The 24,722-nt window shown below is 37.7% G+C and overlaps 1 protein-coding gene across 1 annotated transcript in view; it reads right to left on the bottom strand.

Annotated features, from left to right (window-relative positions):
* Window positions 1-24,722, bottom strand: part of CEP128 (centrosomal protein 128) — a 667,652-nt gene that overhangs the window by 317,444 nt on the left and 325,486 nt on the right. The window lies entirely within an intron of this gene.

Genomic DNA, 24,722 nt, shown 5'->3' with positions numbered 1-24,722 from the left:
CAAGGACACATACCAGAGCTGGATCGAAATGCTACAAATTTACATGAAATAAAAGCAGAAGTGTTCCAAGAAAAAAGTAGTATGCAGAGAGAATATCTTAATAGTGAAATGGTAGCAATATTTAAAAAAAAATGTAACCCTTTCTACAACCAATACTGTAAAATGCTAATGTATGGGTGCACTAAAAATGTGAGCTGAGTAGAAGATTAGACCAATAGATTACGAGTGGAGCGCAAATGTTGGCGTGCGAGCGATGAGGGGCTTATTGCAGGGGTTTGCACTCGTTGGGCTTACTGCTCGCATTATGAGTTGAAAGTAAACGCAATCACTTGAGTGCAATCGTGATTTACGCTAGCATGATTATCGCATCTTTAGCACTTTAGTTAACTGTTTAGCAAAACTAAAAGTTGCACAAAACGCATTACAAAGTATAGTTACACTCATAATAACACTATTTAATAAAAATTATTTAAAAAAATTTTGCACACAAAAGTTATAAGGGCTCAAAGATCTGAGATCTCAGAAAAAAAAGGTAGGCAAAGGGCTTTAAAATTGAGATACATACATATACATATCTAAATATGGATATGAATGTATGTATGTATGTATATATATATATATATTTACGGTATCTCACAAAAGTGAGTACACCCTCACATTTTTGTAAATATTTTATTATATCTTTTCATGTGACAACACTAAAGAAATGAGACTTTGCTACAATGTAAAGTAGTGAGTGTACAGTCTATAAAAAACTGTGTAAATTTGCTGTCACCTCAAAATAACTCAACACACAGCCATTAATGTCTAAACCGTTGGCAACAAAAGTGAGTACACCCCTAGGTGGAAATGTCCAAATTGGGCCCAATTAGTTATTTTCCCTCTCCGTTGTCATGTGACTCGTTAGTGTTACAAGGTCTCAGGTGTGAATGGGGAGTAGGTGTGTTAAATTGGTGTTATCACTCTCACACTCCCTCATACTGGTCACTGGAAGTTCAACATGGCACCTCATGGCAAAGAACGCTCTGAGGATCTGAAAAATAGAATGGCCTAGACTATAAGAAGATTGCCAAGACCCTGCAACTGAGCTGCAGCATGGTGGGCAAGACCATACAGCGGTTTCAAAGGACATGTTCCATTCAGAACAGGCCTCGCCATGGTCGACCAAAGAAGTTGAGTGCACATGCTTAGCGTCATATCCAGAGGTTGTCTTTGGGAAATAGACGTATGAGTGCTGCCAGCATTGCTGCAGAGGCTAAAGGGGTGGGGGGGGGGGGTCAGCCTGTCAGTGCTCAGACCATACGCTGCACACTGCATCAAATTGGTCTGTTTGGCTGTTGTCCCAAAAGGAAGCCTCTTCTAAAGATGATGCACAAGAAAGCCCACAAACAGTTTGCTGAAGACACTGGATAACTTATTTGGTTCAGATGGTGACAAGCGTGTGTGGCGGCAACCAGTTGAGGAGTACAAAGTCAAGAGTGTCTTGCCTACAGTCAAGCACGGTGGTGGGAGTGTCATGGTCTGGGCCTGCATGAGTGCTGCCGGCACTGGGGAGCTACAGTTCATTGAGGGGACCATAAATGCCAACATGTACTGTGACATCCTTAAGCAGAGCATGATCCCCTCCTTCCGGAGACTGGGCCGTAGGCCAGTATTCCAACATGATAACGACCCCAAACACACCTCCAAGACGACCACTGCCTTGCTAAAGAAGCTGAGGGTAAAGGTGATGGACTGGCAAAGTATGTCTCCAGACCTAAACCCTATTGAGCATCTGTGGGGTATCCTCAAACGGAAGGTGGGGGAGCGCAAGGTCTCTAACATCCACCAGCTATGTGATGTCGTCATGGAGGAGTGGAAGAGGATTCCAGTGGCAACCTGTGAAGCTCTGGTGAACTCCATGCCCAAGCGGGTTAAGGCAGCGCTGAAAAATAATGGTGGCCACACAAAATATTGACAACTTTCGGCCCAATTTGGACATTTCCACTTAGGCATGTACTCACTTTTGTTGCCAACGGTTAAGACATTAATGGCTGTGTGTTGAGTTATTTTGAGGGGAACAGCAAATTTACACTGTTATACAGGCTGTACACTCACTACTTTACATCGTAGCAAAGTGTAATTTCTTCAGTGGTGTCACATGAAAAGGTATAATAAAGGTATAATAAAATATTTACAAAAATGTGCGGGGTGTTCTCATTTTTTGTGAGATACTGTATATGTGTATATATGTATTTACAGACATATATACACATATAAACACATTAATACAAATGTATGTATATATATATATATTTATTATGTGCATTCGAGCCCTTTTTTAGATGAAAACATGTAAAAACATTTTTTTTTTTATTTAAATTTTGATTAGGTTTACATCGTACATGCCAATGAAAATAGCAGTAAATATAACACAGTCATAATAAACGAATAATAGTAACATAAAAAACTTGTTGTTCCTTTATTTCAGATTTAACAATCAAAATATTAGAAAACCTCTGTTGCACTACCTTTTGCTATCTGTCGCATCTAAAGAAGATCGAATAGGACTCTCTATTATAGTTTTTTCCAGCCCTTTCGCTAACTGGTGTACTTCACTCTAATTCGCTACTTTATAAATTTCAGTAACGTTTTTAGTCATTTAGATTATGCCTTTATTGCCCCCAAATAATCTTCCCACAAAAATGTTATGGAATGATATTCTTCGATTCGGTTGGTTTGCTGATAATGGTATTTTTCTAGGGCTAGTACCCTCAATACCTGTTCCCTCCACTCTTGTACCGTAGGGACTCTTGTGCTTTTCCATAACCTTGGTACTAGCTGTTTAGCACAGTTTAACATAATGTATAGTAACATTGATCTCAGTTTACAATTTATTTTAGGTACTAAATAAAAATACGAATGGGTTATTTTCCAATTGGGTTGTTATTATCTTCCATATTTCTATTCGTATGTCATTCCAGTAATTTTTTAATAAAGGACAACTCCACCATATATGTGAAAGATTTCCTTCCTGACCACATCCTCTCCAACAGAGTTTGCTGGTATTTGGAAAATATTAGATAACCTTTTGGGGGTTAGGTACCATCTGGTGAGCAACTTCATATTGGTCTCTGTGATGTTTATAGAAGATGGAGCTCTTCCCATCTGATGAAAAATCATCTGCCACTCGTTTGGTGTTAAAGACCCCTGCAACTCCCCCTCCCACACCTTAGGATAGGTTGGTAACTGTTTTGAGTGCATCGCTAATAACAGTTTGTATGACTGTGATAACCCCTTTTTCAAGGTGTCCGCAGAGTAGCATATAGATTCAAACGGGGTGAGTGGTCTAACAAGATCTGACATATTCTTGTTATGGTTAATGTAGTGTGAGAGTTGTAGATATTCATACCAGTTCTGACAGTTGAGTATATGTTTGTCTGTTATTTCCGTCCTTGTCAATAGTTTACCATTATATAAATCCGAATGTATCGGCACACAGCAATGTATGTCCATACTTTCTTCCCCAACCATAGTATGTGCCACTGGGGAGTCAGTGTTTGTTAGTAGAGGAGTTAAGGGAGATGGAACAGATGAGATATCTTTTTTGTTTTTTAATATTAGATCCCAGACCTCTAGTGTTTCTGTTACTATACTTGGGGCAGATTACAGAGTTTCCTCTGCGACTTAGGAAGCCAGTATTGACCGCCCAGGCTTATCGTATCTGTTAGATCGTGTTCTAGTTTCACCCATTCTTTGTCATTGGTATGTTTGCACCAGTTTATAATTCTAGTCAATAGAGATGCTTGTTTATAGTATAATAAGTTAGGTACACTTAAACCACCATTGCATCTATCTCTATACATGATTTTCTTTGAGACTCTGGGCATTTTGTTCTGCCATATAAATGAATTTACATTGTTTTGGAGTTTATTTAGGTATGTTTTTGAGAGCGGGATGGGTACTGTCTGAAATATATATACTATTCGTGGCAGGAGTGACATTTTAAAGGCATGAATTCTGCCAAGCCAAGAGAGATATTTATCAAATAATGTATAACAAAAGTATATACAAAAGTCAGAGCGCCAAAACTGGGTGGATGTTAGGTGATAAATAAGTGAATATTCAAAATTAAATGTGAAAAACGATTGATCTAAGGAATGTGCTGATAATATCATGCAAATACGAACATTACAAATGGCTGAAACAGGAAAAGTATTTCCAACCGTATAAGTTGACTTCAATGTTAGAAGTGATAAATAAATGGGAGGATGTGCTGATGTTATAGAGCATATACATACAATCCAATTGGCTGAAATAAGGAAGATATTTCCAAATGTATAAAATTGTCAAAGTGACAAATAAAGACAAAATCTTGATATCCAAGATCAGGTGTCAGGCAACTCCTTCAAAAACGCTTGCTGGTGTCTCAAGGTGATAGATCTGCAGATGTTAGGAAAATAAGAAAGAAGGCGCCACAATGGTGCAAAATCAATGACATAAAAAACCCCTATTACGCAAGTGTTGTTATACTCACAGGATCCAAGACACTTGAGAAGTGTCACAAAGGCCTCCTGGACTCTTAATCGTCCAGACAACTTTCTCCTTCGAGATAACGGGTTTGCTGTGTTACAGCAGGTTTTCGATGCAATGATGGAGGCTTAGGGACCATTTACCACACCGCTCTCCAATGTTTGCTGCAGTCCACAGTAAAACCCCTTCAAGGGTTCGAACTCTACAGCAATTAGCCGCACTGATAAAATAATTCACCCTTCAAGGTGAAACATTAGCAACAAAGTGATAAAAAAGTGTTTAAAAAATATTGTGGATCAAAGTCTAATGCAATCAAAGACTTTATTTTGACACCAAATAGCTGAGGGACTGGCATATAATGCAAAAATCTTATCTATCATATGGGGCCCTAATCCAAATTTAATAAGAGTATGACGCAAAAAAGACTAATTAAGCCTATCAAAGGCCTTTTCAGCATCGATTCCTAAGAATATTGTAGGATTTTTTTCTCTTTGAGCATATTCCATAAGGTGTATGGTTTTCACCGTATTATCACGTGCCTCTCTGCGTGGCACAAATCCGGCTTGGTTAAGCTGGATTAGTGCAGGCAAATATCTATTAAGTCTTGTGGCTAGCACTTTTGCGTATATTTTCACATCCACATTTAACAAGGATATGGGTCGAAAGTTTGAGGGGGTATTTGCTGGTTTCCCAGGTTTTGGGAGCACCGTAATATGTGCTTCTAGCATGCTAGGTGGGAATGTTGTGTCATCTGATATTTGATTAAAGATCCTCTGGAGATGTGGTAGTAAAATAGAAGATAATTTTTTTATAGTATTGCACAGAATAGCCATCCGGTCCGGGGCTCTTTCCCGAGTTTAGATTGGCAATGGCCGGCGCTATCTCCCCAGACGTTATTGGTTTTTCTAGTTCTTTGGCTTGTTCTGCCGATAATTGGGGTAATTGACAGTCTACCAAATAAGACGCTATGTCTGGTAGTGTTGCATTATGGGTTTCCTTGTTCTCTATGTTATATAGCTTTGAGTAATATGTTTCAAAATGGGATAAAATATCTGGTGTTGTTCTTACCTTATGTTTATTAGGTGTGGTAAGTTCGTGTATATATGTTTTGAGCTTTTTAAGTTTTAGTGCTCGTGCTAACAGTTTGCCACTCCTATTACTTTCATAGTAGTAGCGTTGTTTGAGTTTTATTGTCATTAAATTATATTCCTTAGCCAGGAGATCAATAAGGGCTTCCCTATCTTTTTGTAACTCTATGAATATTTTATCATTCTGTGGGTCCTGTTTGTGTGTATATTCTATTTGGGATAGAGTATTTGAAAGATCTTTGTAGTGTTGCCTGGCTTTTTTTCTTCATATGTGATTTAAATTTAATAAATTTGCCCCTCATAAAGCATTTGTGTGCTTCCCAGACCATAAATGGGTCGCTATCTGCTTGTGTGTTAATTATAAAATACTCATTCAGGGATTTGACCAATTTCTCTGCATAAACGTGGTATTTAGTATGGAGTCGTCCAGCTTCCAGGTAAAGGGGTGTATTGGTGTATTAGGCCAGTGAAGTTGAGTTATCACTGCAGAGTTGTCTGACCATGTGGTGTGTGAAATCTTTGAGGTCCGTATGGTTGCTAGACCACTTTGATTGGTCATGACGTAGTCTATTCGACTATAAGTATGGTGTGGTGACGAAAAGAATTTATAGTCTCTTTTGGAGGGATTTATAAACCTCCAAACATCATATAAATTATAATCTCTCATTAGTTTCCCTAAATATTTAATCACATGTTTTAAAGGTCTGTTTGTAGCGTATGAGCTATCCATACAGGGGTGTAAAAACATATTTTAATAAAGTGTTATACTGTGTATTTATTGTAAATATTTCAGATTCCAATGTTCTGTACATAGCAGTATATGTTCTAAGTATTTATAAATAGATATTGCTATATAGGTATAGATATATAATTGTACCAAAATACCATCAGATATATGTAGAAATATTTATTTATGAATAAATAGAACACATTCTTCTATGTGAAGAACATTGGAATGTGAAATTTTCATATTTTCATGTCTGTTTAGCGCACATGAGAATATGCGAGAGTGGGGCGCCAGTATTTGGGGATTTTCCACTACGTGAAGATGCACGCAATATTCTAAGATCGGATTTTTGAGATTGTCAGATTAGCGATAGAACGAAAACAGTTTACTTTCAACTCTTAATAGGAGAACAACACCACAAGTGCAAAAAGCTTACTTCTAAGCCCAAATAACGTTAAATAGTGCTCCACTTGTAACCTGGCCCTTAATAGGAAATAATAGAATAAACTTAAAAAAATAACCAGTTAAAAATTAAATTTCCAAACCTGATATGAACTCTTTTTAAAGAAATAAAGGGCACAACATCAGCAAGACTCTAGCCAGTAAAGTGTGTGCAATCTTTCACTGTTGTATGGCCTAGTCCAACACAAAATGTGATGTTCAGTAGCAAATCAAATAAAAGCAGCTAAGAATAGCAGAGGAATTAAAGGGACATTATAGTAATGCTTTATATACATCTATTAAAATATTTGCAGGCATTTAAAGATAGTTATAATAAAAATGATATATTCCACTGCCCATAAAAAAAAGTTTCAGCGGTCCAATAACAGACTGAGTACATATTACCAAGTTGCAGTCTTGAGCATGCACACTTCCGTGAGTCTGCAGCTTCATCTTATGCTATTGCCACAGAGTGTACACCTTATAACGATCAAACTCTGAGCCAGCCTCTCAATACGAGTGCCTGGCTCACCAGTTGCCTAAAATGCTTGCTAGCAAAGTAGATGCAGTAAGAATAGAAAGTAGATCACAATGTAATACTCTGTCAGTTGTTTTTGTTTTATTGGATTGTAACATGAATTTATTTTATAAATAAAATATTTACTGGGGATTTTATAAATTATTATTTTACATTAAATAGGGTTTACCTTAAATGACCACTCAATGCAGTAGAATTGCATAATTAGCAAGTGCATAATAAAAATACAATGATTAAACACCTACTTTAAATTTTAAATAAGCAGTAGATTTTTTTTAAGACAAAGTTTTTTCTCCCTTTTTCCGGCCCCCTGTACCATGTGATGGACATCAATCACAGACTAGTATACGTATACGCAATGAGCTTGTGCACATGCTCAGTAGGATCTTGTTCCCCAGAAAGTGTGCATATATAAAGATAAATATATAAAGGATCTTTAGCTACAGTATCTTTAGGACACAGCCATATAACAATGCTGCACTTATTTTAAGAGAATGTTTTTGTTTGTCCATTGTGAGAAACTGGAAACAATAAATCATCGGCAAGATTACAAGTTATGCGCTAAACCGGGTGGGTAAATAAGGCAAAAAAAATATAAAAAATGAGCGGTATCACACTCTCCATAGCGCTGCCATTACAAGTTACTGAAAAACCTTCTTCTGTTGTGCGTTAAGCTCCATACCGCACAAAACCCAAGGCCTGATTTGACGTGCTTGTGCACGTTTTCCCCCATAGACATCAATGGAGAGAAAGTGTTAGAAAAAAAAATAACACCTGCGGTTGCGGAATGGCGATCGCCATAATGCAATCCCCATTGATGTCTATGGGGAAAAGAAAGTTACATAAAATCTAACATCCTAACATAAACCCCTAGTCTAAACACCCCTAATCCGCTGCCCCCTGACATCGCCGACACTAAATAAAGCGATTAACCCCTAAACTGCCGACCCTGCATTGCTAACACCTAAATAAACCTATTAACCCCTAAACCTACGGCCCCCCACTGCTACTACTGTAATAAACCTATAAACCCCTAAACCGCCAACCCCCCACATCGCAATGACTAAACTAAACCTATTAACCCCCAAACCGCTGGCCCCCCACATCGCAAATCACTAAATTAAACTATTAACCCCTAACCTAACTATCCCCTATACTTTAAATTAAATTTACAATATAACTATCTTAAAATAAATAAAAACCTGTGAAATAAAAAAAGATAAGATTAAACTATATATAAACCTAACATAACTATTTTAAGAAATTAAAATAAACAAAAAAACATAATTTATGTAAGAACTTACCTGATAAATTCATTTCTTTCATATTAGCAAGAGTCCATGAGCTAGTGACGTATAGGATATACATTCCTACCAGGAGGGGCAAAGTTTCCCAAACCTCAAAATGCCTATAAATACACCCCTCACCACACCCACAAATCAGTTTAACGAATAGCCAAGAAGTGGGGTGATAAGAAAGGAGCGAAAGCATCAAAAATAAGGAATTGGAATAATTGTGCTTTATACAAAAAGATCATAACCACCACAAAAAGGGTGGGCCTCATGGACTCTTGCTACTATGAAAGAAATTAATTTATCAGGTAAGTTCTTACATAAATTATGTTTTCTTTCATGTAATTAGCAAGAGTCCATGAGCTAGTGACGTATGGGATAGCAGATACCCAAGATGTGGAACTTCCTTGCAAGAGTCACTAGAGAGGGAGGGATAAAATAAAGACAGCCAATTCCGCTAAAAAAATTAATCCACTACCCAATCAAAAGTTTCAATTTTTATAATGAAAAAAACTGAAATATAAGCAGAAGAATCAAACTGAAACAGCTGCCTGAAGTACTATTCTACCAAAAACTGCTATTGAAGAAGAGAAAACATCAAAATGGTAGAATTTAGTAAAAATATGCAAAGAAGACCAAGCCATTGCTTTGCAAACCTGAACAACAGAAGCTTCATTCTTAAAAGTACAGGAAATAGAAACTGACCTAGTAGAATGAGCCGTAAACCTCAGAGGCGGGGATTAACCCGACTCCAAATAAGCATGATGAATCAAAAGCTTTAACCAAGATGCCAAAGAAAAGGCAGAAGCCTTCTGACCTTCCTAAAACCAGAAAAGATAACAAATAGACTAGAAGTCTGTCTGAAATCCGAGTAGCTTCAACATAATATTTCAAAACTCTTACCACATCCAAAGAATGTAAGAATCTTACCAAAGAATTCTTAGGATTAGGACACAAGGAAGGGACAATAATCCCTCTACTAATGTTGTTAGAATTCACAACTTTAGGTAAAAATTGAAATGAGGACAGCAAAAACCACCTTATCCTGATGAAAAATCAGAAAAAGGAGATTTACAAGAAAGAACAGATAATTCAAAATCTGTTCTACCTGAAGAGATGTCTAAAAAGAACAATACTTTCCATGAAAGTAATTAATGTCCAAAGAAAGCATATGCTCAAAACAGAAGAGCCTGTAAAGCCTTCAGAACCAAAATAAGACTCCAAGGAGGAGAAATTGGCTTAATGACAGGCTTGATACGAACCAAAGCCTGAACAAAACAATGAATATTGACCACTCCCCCGGATGTAAAGTCTGACGGCTGAGATAATCCGCTTCCCAATTGACTACACCTGGGATATGTACTGCAGAAAGTAGACAAGAGCTGGTATCCTCCTAAGAAAGTATCCGAGATACTTCTTTCATAGCTAGGGGACTGAGTCCCACCCTGATGATTAACATATGCCATAGTTGTGATATTATCTGTCTGAAAACAAATGAATCGTTCTCTCTTCAACAGAGGCCAAACCTGAAGAGCCCTGAAAATAGCACAGAGTTCTAAAATATTGATTGGTAATCTTGCCTCTTGAGATTTCCAAACCCCTTGTGCTGTCAGAGAACCCCAGACAGCTTCCCAACCTGAAAGACTTGCATCTGTTGTGATTACAGTCCAGATTGGATGAACAAAGAGGCCCCTTGAACTATACGATGGTGATCCAACCACCAAGTCAGAGAGAGTGGAACATTGGGATTTAAGGATATTGATTGTTTTATCCTTGTATAATCCCTGTACTATTGATTCAACATACAAAGCTGAAGAGGTCTCATATGAAAATGAGCAAAGGGGATTGCGTCCAATGCTGCAGTCATGAGACCTAAAACTTCCATGCACATAGCCACTGAAGGGAATGATTGAGACTGAAGGTTTCGACATGCTGAAACCAATTGTATTCGTCTCTTGTCTGTTAAAGACAGAGTCATGGACACTGAATCTATCTGGAAACCTAAAAAGGTGACCCTTGTCTGAGGAATCAAGGAACTTTTTGGTAAGTTGATCCTTCAACCATGTCTTTGAAGAAACAAGATTAGTTGATTTGTGTGAGATTCAACAAAATGTAAAGACTGAGCTAGTACCAAGATATCGTCCAAATAAGGAAACACCGCAATACCCTGTTCTCTGATTACAGAGAGTAGGGTACCAAGAACCTTTGAAAAAATTATTGGAGCTGTCGCTAGGCCAAATGGAAGAGCGACAAATTGGTAATGCTTGTCTAGAAAAGAGAATCTCAGAAACCGATACTGGTCTGGATGAATCAGAATTTGAAGATATGCATCCTGTAAGTCTATCGTGGACATATAATGACCTTGCTGAACAAAAGACAGAATAGTCCTTATAGTCACCATTTTGAAAGTTGTCACTCTTACAAAACGATTCAAAATTTTCAGATCCAGAACTGGCCTGAATGAATTTTCTTTCTTTGGGACAATTAATAGATTTGAATAAATGCCAGACCCTGTTCCTGAAACGGAACTGGTATGATTACCCTTGAAATCTCTAGATCTGATAAACACTTCAGAAAAGCCTGAGCCTTCACTGGATTTGCTGGAACGTGTGAGAGAAAAAAATCTTCTCACAGGAGGTCTTACTCTGGAACCTATTCGATACCCTATAGAGACAATACTCCGAATCCATTGATTTTGGACAGAATCTGCCCAAATGTTTAGAAAATGTTTTAATCTGCTCCCCCCCCCACCACCAGCTGAGCTGGAATGAGGACCGCACCTTCATGCGGACTTGGGGGCTGGCTTTGGTTTTTTAAAAGGCTTGGATTTATTCCAACTTGAAGGTTTCCAATTGGAACCAGATTCTTTGGGGGAAGGATTGGCTTTCTGTTCCTTATTCTGTCGAAAAGAATGAAAACTATTAGAAGCTTTAGATTTACCCTTAGATCTTTTAGCCTGAGGTAAAAAAACTCCCTTCCCCCCAGTGACAGTTGAAATAACTGAATCCAACTAAGAACCAAATAAATTGTTACCTTGGAAAGAAAGAGATAGTAATCTAGACTTAGATACCATGTCAGCATTCCAACATTTGAGCCACAAAGCTCTTCTAGCTAAAATAGCTAAAGCCATAGATTTAACATCAATATTGATGATATCAAAAATAGCTTCACAGATAAAATGATTAGCATGCTAAAGCAAACGAACAATGCTAGATAAATCAGGATCTGTTTCCTGTTGCGATAAATTTTCCAATAAAAAGTTGATGCACCTGCAACATCACCCATGGATATAGCAGGCCTAAGAATGTAGCCAGAAAATAAGCTTTCCTTAGCTAAGATTCAAGTTTCCTATCTAAAGGGTCCTTAAAAGAAGTACTATCTTCCATAGGAACAGTAGTACGTTTGGCAAGAGTAGAAATAGCCCCATCAACCTTGGGGATTTTCCCCCAAAACTCCAACCTAACTGCTGGCAAAGGATACAACTTTTTAAACCTAGAAGAAGGAATAAAAGAAGTACCAGGCCTATTCCATTCCTTTAAAATCATATCAGAAATAGCATCAGGAAGTAGAAAAACCTCTGGAGTAACAACAGGAGGTTTATAAACAGAATTTAAACGTTTACTAGTTTTAGTATCAAGAAGACTAGTTTCCTCAATATCCAAAGTAATCAACACCTCTTTTAACAAGGAACGAATATACTCCATCTTAAAGAGATAAGTAGATTTGTCAGTGTCAATATCTGAGGTAGGATCTTCTGAACCAGATAGATCCTCATCAGAGGAGGATAATTCAGTATGTTGTCGGTCATTTGAAATTTCATCAACTTTATGAGAAGTTTTAAAAGACCTTTTACGTTTATTAGAAGGCGGAATAGCAGACAAAGCCTTCTGAATCGCATCAGCAATAAAATCTTTTATATTCACAGGGATATCATGTACATTAGATGTTGAAGGAACAACAGGCATTGTACTAGTACTGATGGATACATTCTCTGCATGTAAAAGCTTATCATGACAACTGTTACATACAACAGATACACTTAGCTTTCGTAGAACTGTTATCATGCAGCAGGTAGTTCCAACAGTGGTTTCTGAGACAGGATCAGATTGAGACATCCTGCAAATTTAAGAGAAAAAAACAACATATAAAGCAAAATGATCAATTTCCTTATATGGCAGTTTCAGGAGTGGGAATAAAAAATGCAATCAGCATAGCTCTCTGAGCAAAAAAAGAGGAATATAGGAAGTGGGGTTTAAATAATTAAATTATTTGGCGCCAAGTACGACGGGCAACGCAAAATGAAATTTTTGGTGCTAACAACATTCGGAAATGACGCAACTCGCATCATGGCAGACGCAACCTTGTGCAAGGAAACCTGGCGTCAACTAAGAGGGCATTGTCCTAAGTTAAATAGCTCTTTTACCTAAAATAATTACAAAGTCCCCCCTAAAAGTAAACCCCGCCACCCAACCAACCCCCCAAGATAAAAATACCTAGGCTACCCATTGCCTCTAAAAGGGGCATTTGTATGGGCATTGCCCTTAAAAGGGCATTCAGCTCTTTTTTTGCCCATTAAAATAAAAAAAGCCCTAATAAAAAAAAAACACCCAAAAACAAAACAAGAAACCTAAGTCTAACCCCCAATAGGTACTCACCATTCCAGCGGAGAAGGTCTTCTTCCAGGCGGCGACATTTTTATCCAGCACGGGGACCTCTTCTATCTTCATCCAGGGCGAAGGCGGCGCCGAGCGGAGGTGACTAAGGAACAGGACCACAGAGTCATCCAGTGTGGAGGATGCTCTTTGTACGATCGTAGCTGCACACTGATTGGGGTAACGTTGCTTTCCTATTGGCTGGATGGCTCTGCGGTAACCTCCGCACCGCCTTCACCCTGGATGAAGATAAAAGAGGTCCCTGCGCTGGATGAAGATCTCGCCGCCTGAAAGAAGACCTTCCCTGCCTGGAAGAAGGCCTTCTCCGCCGGAATTCAGGAACGGTGAGTACCTATTCGGGGGTTATACAGGGTTTATTTTTTTATTTTTTTTGGGTGGGTATTATTTAAGATTAGGGCTTTTTTAATTTTAATGGGCAAAAAAGAGCTGATTGCCCATACAAATGCCCCTTTAGGGCAATGGGTAGCTTAGGTTTTTTTTAGACTTGGGTTTTAAATTTTGGGGGGGTTGGTTGGATGGGGGGGGTTATTTTGCTATTGGTAGTTTATTGATAGGTTAGGGGGTGTTTTTATTTTGGGGTGGCTTTTTTGTTTTTATAGGGCTATTAGATTAGGTTTAATTTTTATTATTTTGGATAATTTTGTTTATTATTTTTGTATTAGATTTTTTTATTTTTCGTAATGTGTTTTTTTTTTATATTTTTCGTTTTTATTCTTTTCTAAAAATAGTTATGTTTGTTTAGGGGTAAATAGTTTAATTTAGTGATATGCAATGTGGGGAGCCAGCGGTTTAGGGGTTAATATGTTTAGTATTTGTGATGTGGGGGACAGCAGATTAGGAGTTAATAGTTTTTTTTATAATAGTAGCGATGTGGGGGCCGGCAGTTTAGAGGTTAGTATGTGTATTTAGTTTTGGCGATGTGGGTGGGCAGCGGATTAGGGGTTAATAGGTGTAATATAGTATTTGTGATGTGGGGGCATGGCGGTTTAGGGGTGTTAGTGCACTTTGTAACATTTTAGTTATGAGTTTTGTGAAACATTTTTGTTTTGCAAAATCCATAACTACTGGTCTCAGATCGCGGAATGGATTGCGGCAGGATAGACTATAATGCAAGCATTTTAGCTGGACCGCACAACCTGTAATACAGCCACTATGAAAATCCTGGACTCAAAAGTAATTTTTTAAGTGCGGAATGGAGAGTTGCGTAAAGGCTAAAACGCTTGCGGTATAGCTGTACCGCAGCGACTTGTTATACGGGAGCCCTGCATATTGACGTGCGTAAAGGTCAATTTTTCAGCGGTATAGCCATTCCCCACCATACCGCAAAACTTGTAATCTAGGTCCATGTTAGAAACATAGAATTTGACGGTAGATAAGAAACAAAGAGACATATCAAGTCTACATATATTACATGTTACTTAGAATAGCCTTATGCATGTCCCAGGCATTATTTTACAGTACCTGTGTTTACCACCTCAATTGGAAATATATTCCATGAATCCACCACCCTTTCTGTAAAAAAAAAAAACAGACAAAAAAACTGCTTCCTCAAATTTCTCCTGAATCTGCTACCCACTAACTTAAGATTGTGACCCCTTGTTTTGGTATGTCTTTCAAAAATGCTTTCACTTTATTAAAGGGAAAGACTACACCAGAATTTTTATTATTTAAAAAGATAGATAATATCTTTATTACCTATTCCCCAGTTTTGCATAACCAACATGGTTATATTAATATACTTTTTACCCTCTGTGATTATCTTGTATCTAAGCCTCTGCAAACCGCCCCCTTATTTCAGTTCTTTTGACAAACTTGCATTTTAGCTAATCAGTGCTGCCTTCTAGGAATATCCATGTGCGTGAGCACGTTAGCTATATGACACACTTGAACTAATGTCCTCTAGTAGTAAAAAACTGACAAAATGCATTTAAATAAGAGGCAGACTTCAAGGTCTCAGAAATTAGCATATGAGCCTACCTAGGTTTAGCTTTCAGCTAAGAATACCAAGAGAACAAAGCAAAATTAGTGATAAAAGTAAATTGGAAAGTTGTTTAAAATTACATGCTCTATCTGAATCATGAAAGTTTATTTTGGACTTGACTGTCCCAATAAGTCCTTAAATAGATTTAAAGGTTTCTAGAATGTCACCTCTTTCCCTTCTGTCCTCTAAATTATACATATTTAGATCAAAGAGTCTTTCTTTGTACGATTTATATGTTGGCTACTGGCGTTCATAACATCATTTTACCAGCTGTGGGTAATCCAGTAATACAAATATATCAAGGCCACTGTTAGATCTCAATCTACTTGTAAGCCCAATAAAATAATAATATACAATCAGTTTTTAGCTGAATAGATATTGGCTGTAGACTGGATTCCTCAATGTTTTTGTTTGCAGTACTGTGGACCAACCAGAACTAAACTGATATCATTCAAGTCTCTCTGTGACACAGATATACACAACATTACACTTTGTAACAACATAAAATGAGAAAAAAATATTGTTATTGTAATGGTAAGTGCTTTCATCATAAAGGGGTTAATAATAAATGAACAATTTGACACAATGGTGGATTAGGTTTCTCTCATTTGCCTGATTATCATTTTATGTTTTCTTTATTTGGCTAATAGGCTTTTTCATTACATGGACTCCTGGGGATAGATATTAAATTGTGCTTTACAAGGCCAGATTTGCAGTATAAGTTGATCAGAACAAGAGGCAGTGCATTGTAATGAAATCATCTGCTAGTCACATAGCTAGTGCCTTAGTGCAATGACAAAAGAGTGGAATTAGAGAGCAATTAGATAAAAGAGAAGTAGAGAAACTTGTTTGTATTTGAATATTCTCTGCATTAAAAACACCATGTAATTACAAGACTTTTCTGCAGTCTTTCAATAAATTTACATACCGGCTGAACTCAGTAACACCTTGATTGCTGGCGTAACTAGGGTAGATACTAATAGCCGCTGTCAGTTTGTTAGCAAAACATGCATTGTTCTGTAGTATCTAATCACCTTTCCGGAGGTTTATTTTGGACAAATATGTAGCAGGGTTATTATTGTACAAATATTAAGTGTGCACTTCCAGTTCTCAGAGTCTGGAAAAACCACCATTTTTAAGGTTTAATTAAAGAAAAAAGGGAAGTTAAATATATACTCATTCATATGGAATTAGTAGGCTGTTATTCACTTGTTACTGCTAGGGGAGGGGTAAATAAATGACTTGAAAAGGGGCAGAAATGCTTTTTAGCTGAGCAATCATATAGATATGTTATACTCTTTAGATATCATTTATGTGAACAAAGAGGATTACTTTTTATTGGAGTCTGTTTCTTGTTTGGGGACAAGACTTAGAATTTAGCACCACTTGCTGGTGTTGCAGATATCACAGATCTTAGATATTTAACAAAAAACAAAAACACACACATAAATATTGCATACTTCTTGCACACTGATTATATATTTTTAAAACACACATCTTTATAAATAAGGAGGTTTCCTCCTGGACTGCAAAAAAAGATTGATGGCAGGTAATCTGGATCCTGAAATATTTGAAGGCTATAATGATATATACAGGGTTGCACAGGTGATATATAAACTGGTACATAAATACTGCACATATAAGCACTCGATCTTTTGTCTGCAGACAGCTCTATACAGTAGCAGGCTATAGAAAAGCAGTAACCCATAGTATGAGTCATAACATTTCCGCAAATGTATTTACAGAAAGCCAGTGTGCTGGAAACAATATGCAATTAGTGAGTCCGAGCGGCTTGCGCCACCCTGCTGTGTTACACTGCCATGTTGTGATCTGAGCTATTACCTAACTACTGGCTGATGAAAACCACAGACCATGGGTAGCTGAAAGACACTGACCAAAAGGGCGGGCAAAGGATTCTGCTTTATGCTGCAGTAGATATGCACTGCAAGGAGGAAGGCCAGCTAGGAATTAGGAAAGACCTAATTTGTTTGGATCGAATGAGTAGCGTTACTTAAATAAACAACAGCGTATGTGACAGTGAGCGGGATGAAACCTTTAACATTACAAAAGGATAAAATTATGCATTTAGGAAGTAGAAACCCAAAGAGGTTTTAGCAGAAAACACATTTAGGTCATTTATCCCACTGTAATGGGATATTAAACCCAATTTTTTTTTTCTTTCGTGATTTAGATAAAGCATGCAATTTTAAGCAACTTTCAAATTTACTTCTACTATCAATTTTTCTTTGTTCTCTTGGTATCTTTATTTGAAAAAGCAATAATTTAACGTTAGGAGCCGGACCATTTTTGGTTCAGAACCCTGGGTAGCGCTTGCTGATTGGTGGCTACATTGGCTACACCAATCAGCAAGTGCTACCCAGGTGCTGAATCAAAAACTAAAATTAAATTCCAGCTTTCAAAATAAAGATACCAAGAGAACGAAGAAAAATTGCTAATAGGAGTAAATTTTAAAGTTGCTTAAAATTGCTGCTCTATTTGAACCATGAAAAATAAATGTTGGGGTTTAATATCCCTTTAATAGTTCATAAAGTTCTGGACACAAAATCTCCAGACTTAAAAAACGTACAAGTAAAAGACGTCAGGACTTTAATATGCACAGCGTAGAGGAGAGAAGGGAGAGAGATGATAGCGTAGTCTAAGTCTTCAAGTCTGTTAAAGGGCCATTTAAATAACAGCATATATCAGCAATGAGAAGCTATATTTAAAAAAAAAGGTTTTAAATCATTTAGAAAACAAAGGAGTTCAAGTATACTTTTATTTTTAAAAGCCTGGCAGAATCCATGTTGCTACTTTTCCCAGCCATGGCCAGTTAAAGAAAGATGTAAACGAGCTTGTGTTCTGATCTAACCAATCACTGTGTAGAATGTTGCATGCTCAGGTATATTTATAGCCTTTCTGGAGAGATTCGAACACTTTCAGAGGTATTTGACAGCAAAAGCATGAAAAATAAATCATGAACGGGTATTGTAATTTTATTTTATTATCCTCTGATTACACACATTATTAAGAGATTAAATGTTCAAGTGATGGTGAAGTGTACAAAATACTTTTCATGTTATGAAATAAAAATAATTAATTACAATTTCACCTTATTAAAATGTGCTATTTTAGCATAAACCTCATGTTTGATTTCCCTTGTTTAAACCCCCAGCTTTTTATTCATCAATTGATGAACAAGTGGTAAAGGAAATAGCAAGTGCGCCCCCCTATGAACCTATGACAGCGCACTCTTGCACAACTGGCTGCTGCTCCTATTTGTCCAGTCTTCACAGTAGTAAGTAATGAATTGCAGAAGCAATGTGAAAGCGCAATGTAATATATAGGGCAGGTGGTGCACTTGCAAAGGGCTGTATAACCCGCCTGTGTATAACCCGCCTGTGTGCAACCCGCCTGTGTGCAACCCGCCTGTGTGCAACCCGCCTGTGTGCAACCCGCCTGTGTGCAACCCGCCTGTGTGCAACCCGCCTGTGTGCAACCCGCCTGTGTGCAACCCGCCTGTGAAGAAGAAAAAAGCTTCACAACGGAGGCGGCCGGGGGTTTAAACAGTGGGAATCAAAGGAGAGTTTTATGTTTAGATACAGCATTTTCAAAGGTAGCATTGTAATGGCTCACCAACATTATTTTTAGACCCAAATTTTTTTCTTTCATGATTCAGGTAGAGAATACAATTTTAAACAATATTCTATTATTTAATTTGTTTCATTCTTCAGATATCCTTAGTTAAAGATATAGCAATGTACATGGGTGAGCCAATCACACAAGGCATCTATGTGCAGCCACCAATCAGCAGCTACTGAGCCTATTTAGATATGCTTTTCAACAAAGGAAAGCAAGATAAGTAAGCAAATTAGATAATAGAAGTAAATTGGAAAGTTGTTTAAAATGGCATGCTCCTTCTAAATCATAAAAGAAAAACATGTGGGTTTCATGTCCCTTTAATTCATAATATGAAAAGTAATTTCTTACACCTTACCGTTGTGCCAAGATGAATGCGTTTTATTGACAAAGAAGGTAACAAAAGGGCATGGGGTCATGATATTGAGGTAGAGGGTAGAAGGTTCAGAAGTCATTTACAGAAACAATTTTTTAGAAAGGGTAGGTGGCTGATTTATAGAACAGACTAGATATTAGTAGTGACCATTGGATATCCATAAGCCCATGCTACATCTGGGTATTACCGGCCAACACAATCTATAAAAAGGACCCTCTATCATCTATCAAAAGGGAATGAGAAATGACTGAACTGAATGGTGCAAAATGCCAGCTGGAATGGTCGGGATTTAGTGACATTGATAGTGTGTCCCCTCCTGAGTAAGCAAGAATCTGCATGTATTCCTAAAACCGTTCATATAATCTGATAAACTGAAAATGATCATTATAGCCACGTTATAGTCTGGAGACAATTTAAGATTTTCCTAAAATAACTCTGTAAAACATTTTTTTGTTTTTGCTTACCAAGGAATTTTGTGAGGTGTTGTTCAGCCACAGTGAGCAATACGAAGAAAAACTTGTTTCTTGCCCAAAGAAAATAATATAAAATATCTGTTCTGCTGTCTGCTGACGTAGAATTGTCAAAATATTAGTTCCTGCAACATTTATAAAAACTAAATAAAGAAGCTTCCTTTGTACTAAATGTGGGAAACCAGGCTTATAGAACAATATGTAGCGTGAGCAATAAAGGGTCGGGGAGGACTTTGTTAAAGGGACATGAAACCCCAATTTTTTTTTCATGATTTAGATAGAGAATACAATTTAATAACAACTTTCTAATTTACTTATATTATCTAATTTGTTACATTCTATTGGTATCATTTGTTGAAGGAGCAGCAATGCAGTAATGGTTTCTAACTGAGCCAATCACACTCGATATATATATATATATATATATATATATATATATGCAGGCACCAATCAGCAGCTAGAACCTAGGTTCTCTGCTGCTCCTCAGTTTGCCTAGATAAACATTTCAGCAAAAGAAAACAAGTGAAGGAAGTAAATTAAATAATAGAAGTAAATTAGAAAGTCATTTAACATTGTATTCTCTAACTGATTCATGAAAGAAAATTTTGGGGTTTCATGCCCCTTTAAATTTGCTAACATAAGGGAGACTGTGTGTGTGTATATATAAAGACTGATAATGTAAGGAGAATTAATAAACCTGCCAGACCATTTTAATGGGTTGTGGTTTCAACAAGCAAAACCAGTTAATTCATATTAAAAAATAAACCTAATGAAACAATATACCATACATGTTTTACTGTTCAAGTCATGGAAACCCATTAAGGAGAAATATATTTTACTGAACACTGTCCTAGTGAAACTAGATAGGGTGGGCACCAAGGAATATATGTTAGCTAGTAATATGTTACTTGTAGCCACTTGACCTTGTTGCCCATCAGAAGTCGGCAGTAGCATGTTAAAGGGTTAGTTTCAGCTAAGCCTATGGTGCTCAATAATGAAACTGAAAAAAAACTATCTTATAAACAAATTATCTTCTGGAGTTTGGCCCTTTGTTTAATTTATAGCCTAGTTTTTATGGTAATTATACCCTCTGCCTATAATCTGATAAAGCCAGTATGTGTAATTAAATATATAAATAAAACACATACTTCCTTATCCACAGGTTTTTCATGAATATTACTCACCTAGACTTTGTCAACAGATACTGGGTAGGTTTAAAGAGGAAAGCAGTGGATACAAGTTAAGTTATTCATAGCAAACGCAGAAACACCATTTCATAGCTCTTCTATAGCCAATATTGCAGAATTTACATTTTCAGTATAGAGGATTGTTTCAACAGGCAAAAACAACAATTTAAAATGAAAAAATAAAAGTAAAGTAACTATTTGTAAAGAAATGAATACACTCCAACAGGTTAAATGGATCACTGTGAACACATTAAGGAAACTTTACAGTGCAATGTCCATTTAAAGAGACAGTTTAGACCCAATACTTATTCTTTATTACTTATGGTTACATACCAGACAAGTATCTTGCAACGGGTTTCACATCTAAGCTTGTAAGAAGTACATGAAACTTAAATAATCATCATTTGTTAGCAGCCAAAAATTACCGTCAAGCTCCACCCACAGCTTTCTTCTTGTCCAGTTAGCAGTTTTCCTGTATGACAGTTTAGCGGTGCACATTTAATATTATTCAGTTAGCTTTTTCAAATTGCCCATGCACAAACAAGTCGCTTGTGATTGGAGAAACTTGACGTACCAAAATATACACACAATAGGTGGGCAGAGCTTAGTGGTCATTTTAAGCTCCAAACAAATGATGAATATTTAAATGTTTCGTGTACTTCTTACAAGCTTTTAGATGTGGGGCCAGTTGCCGGATGCTTCTCTGGCATGCAACAAATAATCAAAATTATGTTTTGGGTCTAGACTGTCCCTTTAAGTAGACTTCACAAAAATAGTTCTTTAGCTGGTTACAGGCAATCTCTTTGTATGAATAGACAAATTAAGGGGGGGGGGGGTATTATTGACATAGTTTAGCTACTACATCAAGTAAAAAAAAGCTGTTATGTTCTTGGCTTGTCTGACTGTTCCCTCAGATCCTAGTGCACCCGTTATTGTAACAACTAAGCCCAAAAGTGCAGTCATTTAAAAAAAAAAAAAAAAATATATGGTTACAGGGAATCTTTAAATACTGAAGTTTGGATCAATTATCCATTTTTGCTGGGCCATTGTTCAACGTGCATCACAGAGAAGGAATCCTTTGGAAAATGATGAACATTGTTAGAGACTTGTTATAGCCAATAAGTGATCCTATGACAAACGTCAGGTTAATGCCTGACACCATCTCCTATTGGAATGTCACATCCCCATCTAGATAAGAACATTTGCTTGAGCAGAGAACAGGAAAGCAAAGTGAAAAACACTTAAAGGACCAGTAGATTTGCATAAAACAACAAATGCATGATAAAAAGACAATGCAATAGCACTTAGTCTGAGCTTCATATGAGTAGTAGATATTTTTCTGACATGTCAAAGTTATATCTGTTTCCACTTCTCCAGTATCATGTGACATCCAACAGCCAATCACAAATGCATTTACGTATATTATGTGAATTCCTGCACATGCTCCGCACAAGGCTTATACTCTTAAAGGCATATATGTGAGCTATATATGTTTTATATATTCACATACACACTATGTATGTATACATACTGTATAGGTTGTGAGAAGAATTACTTATTGTCTATCCCCTACATTATTTAAAGGACATGATACCCAAATGTTGAAACACTTGGAAGTGATGCAGTATAGCTGTAAAAAGCTGACTAGAAAATAGCACCTAAACATCTCTATGTAAAAAAGTAAATTTATGCTTACCTGATAAATTAATTTCTTCTACGATACGACGAGTCCACGGATTTCATCCTTACTTGTGGGATATTAACCTCCTGCTAACAGGAAGTGGCAAAGAGCACCACAGCTGTATATATAGCTCCTCCCTTCCCTCCACCCCCAGTCATTCGACCGGAGGTTTAGGAAGAGAAAGGAAAAGCTAAAGGTGCAGAGGTGACTGAAGTAGTAAAAAATAAAATATAATCTAAATCTGTCTGAAAAATGACAGGGAGGGCCGTGGACTCGTATCGTAGAAGAAATTAATTTATCAGGTAAGCATGAATTTACTTTTCTTCTACAAGATACGACGAGTCCACGAATTTCATCCTTACTTGTGGGATACAATACCAAAGCTACAGGACACGGATGAAACGGGAGGGACAAGACAGAGACCTAAACGGAACCCCTTGAAGAACTCTAAGAACTAAATTCAAACTCCAAGGTGGAGCAATTGGTCTAAATACAGGCTTAATTCTAGATAGAGCCTGACAAAAAGGCTGAACATCTGGAACATCTGCTAAACGTTTGTGTAGCAAAATTGACAAAGCAGAAATCTGTCCCTTTAAGGAACTCGCTGATAACCCTTTCTCCAATCCTTCTTGGAGAAAAGACAAAATCCTGGGAATCCTAACTTTACTCCATGAGTAGCCCTTGGATTCACACCTAAAAAGATATTTACGCCATATCTTATGATAGATCTTTTAGTGACAGGCTTACGTGGCTGTATCAAAGTATCAATGACCGAATCTGAGAAACCCCGCTTAGATAAAATCAAGCGTTCAATCTCCTAGCAGTCAGCTGCAGAGAACTAAGATTTGGATGTTGGAAAGGTCCTTGAATGAGAAGGTCCTGTCTCAATGGAAGTTTCCACGGTGGCAGAGTGGACATGTCCACTAGATCCGCATACCAAGTCCTGCGTGGCCACTCAAGCGCGATCAGAATTACAGAAGCTCTCTCCTATTTGATCTGAGCAATCACGCGTGGAAGGAGAGGAAATGGCGGAAAAACATAAGCTAGGCTGAATGACCAAGGCACTGCCAAGGCATCTATCAGTTCGGCCTGAGGATCCCTCGACCTGGATCCATATCTTGGAAGCTTGGCATTCTGTCGAGATGCCATCAGATCCAATTCCGGTCTGCCCCATCGGAGAATCAGTGAGGCGAACACCTCCGAGTGGAGTTCCCACTCCCCCGGATGAAAATTCTGTCGACTTAGAAAATCAGCTTCCCAGTTCTCTACTCCTAGGATGTAGATTGCCGACAGATAACAAGAGTGGGCCTCCGCCCATCGAATTATCTTGGATACTTCTATCATCGCCAAGGAACTCCTCGTTCCTCCCTGATGATTGACATAAGCCACAGTCGTGATATTGTCCGACTGGAATCTGATGAATTTGGTGGAAGCCAACTGAGGCCATGCCTGAAGCGCAATGAATATTGCTCTCAATTCTAGAATATTGATTGGAAGTAGAGACTCCACTTGAGTCCAAACACCCTGAGCCTTCAGGGAATTCCAGACTGCACCCTAGCCCAGTAGGCTGGTGTCCGTTGTCACTATCACCCACAAGGGTCTGCGGAAACACGTCCCCAGGGACAGATGATCCGGTGACAACCACCAAAGAAGAGAGTATATGGTATCTTGATCCAGATTTATCTGAGGAGATAAATTCGCATAGTCCCCATTCCATTGTCCGAGCATGCACAGCTGCAGTGGTCTGAGATGAAAACGAGCAAACGGAATGATGTCCATTGCTGCTACCATTAATCCAATTACCTCCATACACTGAGCCACTGATGGCCAAGGATTGGACTGAAGGGCTCGGCAAGTATTTAGAATCTTTGATTTTCTGAGCTCCGTCAGAAATATCTTCATGGCTACCAAGAAGGGAACCCTTGTCCGTGGAACTAGTGAACTCTTTTATAGGTTCACCTTCCATCCGTGAGTTCTCAGAAAAGACAACGTTGTGTCTGTATGAGATTTCTTCAGCTGATAACTTGACGCCTGAATCAAAATATCGTCCAGATAAGGCGCCTAGAACTTTCGTGAAGATCCTGGGTGCTGTGGCCAACCCGAAGGGAAGAGCCACAAAC

Source organism: Bombina bombina, chromosome 1 (genome assembly GCF_027579735.1).
Source record: "Bombina bombina isolate aBomBom1 chromosome 1, aBomBom1.pri, whole genome shotgun sequence".
In the NCBI taxonomy this organism is placed as follows: Eukaryota; Metazoa; Chordata; class Amphibia; order Anura; family Bombinatoridae; genus Bombina; species Bombina bombina.
This window is presented reverse-complemented; position numbering and strand designations above follow the sequence as displayed.